This window comes from Schistocerca americana, unplaced genomic scaffold (assembly GCF_021461395.2).
Source record: "Schistocerca americana isolate TAMUIC-IGC-003095 unplaced genomic scaffold, iqSchAmer2.1 HiC_scaffold_179, whole genome shotgun sequence".
NCBI lineage: Eukaryota > Metazoa > Arthropoda > Insecta > Orthoptera > Acrididae > Schistocerca > Schistocerca americana.
Genome location: NW_025725883.1, coordinates 147,501 through 150,000, shown reverse-complemented (window position 1 = coordinate 150,000; position 2,500 = coordinate 147,501). Strand labels below are relative to the sequence as shown.

Below are 2,500 nucleotides of genomic sequence, written 5' to 3'. Positions count from 1 at the left end.
ACACGCCCACGCCGGCGCCGTCCGCTATCACTGTCGTGCTGCCCTCGTAGCACCGCTCGACATACTCGACAAAGCAATCCGGCAGGCCATGCGCCTTCAGCACGGGGCGAAGGGCAGCATGATCTACCGAATCGAATGCCTTAGATACGTCGATCGATGCCACAAAGACAGAGCGGCAGGAGCGAACTGCGTCGGTGAGAGCAGTGTCCAAGATGAAGGTATTTTCCAACATCCCATCCCGAGGGATGAATGCCCGCTGACGTTCGTCCACAGCACATGCGCGCATCAGGCGTGACGCGAGAACCTTGTGAAAGGTCCGCGCCAACACCGAGCAGACCGTAATGGGGCGAAAGTCAGCGGGGGATGTTGGTGCAGCCGTTTTCGGGAGAAGGGACGTCCGCGCGCGAAGCAGGCGTTCCGGAAGGGCGCGGGCCAGAAGGAAGAGATTCATCACTTTCACTTTCACTTTAAGAGAGTCATAGTTACTCCCGCCGTTTACCCGCGCTTGCTTGAATTTCTTCACGTTGACATTCAGAGCACTGGGCAGAAATCACATTGCGTCAACACCCGCTAGGGCCATCGCAATGCTTTGTTTTAATTAGACAGTCGGATTCCCCCAGTCCGTGCCAGTTCTGAGTTGATCGTTGAATGGCGGCCGAAGAGAATCCGCGCACCCGCGCGCCCCCGGAGGAGCACGCTAAGGCGGACGCGGCCTCGCAGCAAGGAAGATCCGTGGGAGGCCAAGGCACGGGACCGAGCTCGGATCCTGCACGCAGGTTGAAGCACCGGGGCGCGAACGCCGCGCAGGCGCGCGCATCCTGCACCGCCGGCCAGCACGAGGCCAACCAACGGCGAGAGCAGACCACGCCCGCGCTAAACGCCCGCACTTACCGGCACCCCTACGGCACTCACCTCGCCCAGGCCCGGCACGTTAGCGCTGACCCACTTCCCGACCAAGCCCGACACGCCCCGATCCTCAGAGCCAATCCTTATCCCGAAGTTACGGATCCAATTTGCCGACTTCCCTTACCTACATTATTCTATCGACTAGAGGCTCTTCACCTTGGAGACCTGCTGCGGATATGGGTACGAACCGGCGCGACACCTCCACGTGGCCCTCTCCCGGATTTTCAAGGTCCGAGGGGAAGATCGGGACACCGCCGCAACTGCGGTGCTCTTCGCGTTCCAAACCCTATCTCCCTGCTAGAGGATTCCAGGGAACTCGAACGCTCATGCAGAAAAGAAAACTCTTCCCCGATCTCCCGACGACGTCTCCGGGTCCTTTTGGGTTACCGCGACGAGCATCTCTAAAAGAGGGGCCCGACTTGTATCGGTTCCGCTGCCGGGTTCCGGAATAGGAACCGGATTCCCTTTCGCCCAACGGGGGCCAGCACAAAGTGCATCATGCTATGACGGCCCCCATCAACATCGGATTTCTCCTAGGGCTTAGGATCGACTGACTCGTGTGCAACGGCTGTTCACACGAAACCCTTCTCCGCGTCAGCCCTCCAGGGCCTCGCTGGAGTATTTGCTACTACCACCAAGATCTGCACCGACGGCGGCTCCAGGCAGGCTCACGCCCAGACCCTTCTGCGCCCACCGCCGCGACCCTCCTACTCGTCAGGGCTTCGCGGCCGGCCGCAAGGACCGGCCATGACTGCCAGACTGACGGCCGAGTATAGGCACGACGCTTCAGCGCCATCCATTTTCAGGGCTAGTTGCTTCGGCAGGTGAGTTGTTACACACTCCTTAGCGGATTCCGACTTCCATGGCCACCGTCCTGCTGTCTTAAGCAACCAACGCCTTTCATGGTTTCCCATGAGCGTCGATTCGGGCGCCTTAACTCGGCGTTTGGTTCATCCCACAGCGCCAGTTCTGCTTACCAAAAGTGGCCCACTTGGCACTCCGATCCGAGTCGTTTGCTCGCGGCTTCAGCATATCAAGCAAGCCGGAGATCTCACCCATTTAAAGTTTGAGAATAGGTTGAGGTCGTTTCGGCCCCAAGGCCTCTAATCATTCGCTTTACCGGATGAGACTCGTACGAGCACCAGCTATCCTGAGGGAAACTTCGGAGGGAACCAGCTACTAGATGGTTCGATTAGTCTTTCGCCCCTATACCCAGCTCCGACGATCGATTTGCACGTCAGAATCGCTACGGACCTCCATCAGGGTTTCCCCTGACTTCGTCCTGGCCAGGCATAGTTCACCATCTTTCGGGTCCCAACGTGTACGCTCTAGGTGCGCCTCACCTCGCAATGAGGACGAGACGCCCCGGGAGTGCGGAGGCCGCCGCCCCGTGAAGGGCGGGGAAGCCCCATCCTCCCTCGGCCCGCGCAAGGCGAGACCTTCACTTTCATTACGCCTTTAGGTTTCGTACAGCCCAATGACTCGCGCACATGTTAGACTCCTTGGTCCGTGTTTCAAGACGGGTCGTGAAGTTGTCCAAAGCTGAAGCGCCGCTGACGGGAGCGATTATTCCGCCCGAGAGCATCCCGAGCCA

General features: G+C 59.3%; 1 pseudogene; it reads right to left on the bottom strand.

The window, feature by feature from the left end:
- LOC124572220 overlaps positions 1-2,500 on the bottom strand; it is a 6,551-nt pseudogene that overhangs the window by 3,201 nt on the left and 850 nt on the right.